General features: G+C 31.9%; 1 pseudogene; it reads left to right on the plus strand.

Annotated features, from left to right (window-relative positions):
• Window positions 1-453: 453 nt before the first annotated feature.
• The window catches only part of LOC111408384, a 3,424-nt pseudogene continuing 2,885 nt past the window's right edge, over window positions 454-992 (plus strand).

Consider the following 992-nt stretch of genomic DNA (forward strand, 5'->3'; position numbering starts at 1 on the left):
TCCTGCTGATATTAAAACTTTCAAACTTATACCATCTTTTGGAAGCACATAAAATTATAAACAAGCACTTCTACACCTCCAAAAAGCAAGCAGCTGCCTAGAGTATCTGCAATATAGAGCTCTGGTTGACCACTCAGCCAAGTGTATTCATACTTAATACCATTGCGTACAGGCCATCCCATAAGCTAAAAAGAAGGGCATGGTTAATTTTTTTCCTACAGCTAGACAACTTTTGTGGACAATATTTTACATTGATTAAATCAAGTTTTAAAATACAAAAATGTCTCTAAATTATTGTATTAGATTTGAGATTTAATATCACAGAAAAATTTCTCCATAACTAAAAAAAAAAGAAATGAAATATTGCTCCTAATCCAGTCCAAATGACCACAAAAGTCAAAACGCACCCAATCTTTTTCAATAAGGGCAATCATAAATATAGCAGAAGGGAGAATGGGTGCTGAAATATGCCATCTTCAACTGCATAGACCTCAAACCAAAATTTTGAAAATTCTGAGTGTTAGATCATTCAATATTACTCTATAAAACCCTTAATAAGATCCAATATCAACGTAAGAAAAATAAATAAATGAAATTAGCTCTTACAATGCAAGGCACCATTTTATTTGCTAAAGAAATAAGAAATCAAACCACTGCTCATATTGGGCATTGAGATTGCACCTTGCTTTCAGACAATTGCACTATTAGCAATTTGCAGTGTTGTTTCGTTTGTTTATAGTAATATGGGTAACTTCAGTGTTAGTATAGCAGAAACTTATGATGCAATGTAATTCTTCTTCTATTAAGTACATAAAAAAAGGTTATATCGTAATTAAACTTTATCCCATCTCATGTAATTAGTAGATTCCTTCGCCGCCAAGAACTCACATAATTTCCATCACTTAAAGTCACGCTTTCACAATTTACTTTTGCCAGAAGATCAAAATCAGAACTAACGTTAAATTTTTCTTTTCCAACTTCTTTTATTTTTC

The sequence above is a fragment of the Olea europaea genome, chromosome 13 (assembly GCF_002742605.1).
Source record: "Olea europaea var. sylvestris chromosome 13, O_europaea_v1, whole genome shotgun sequence".
NCBI classification, from domain to species: domain Eukaryota; kingdom Viridiplantae; phylum Streptophyta; class Magnoliopsida; order Lamiales; family Oleaceae; genus Olea; species Olea europaea.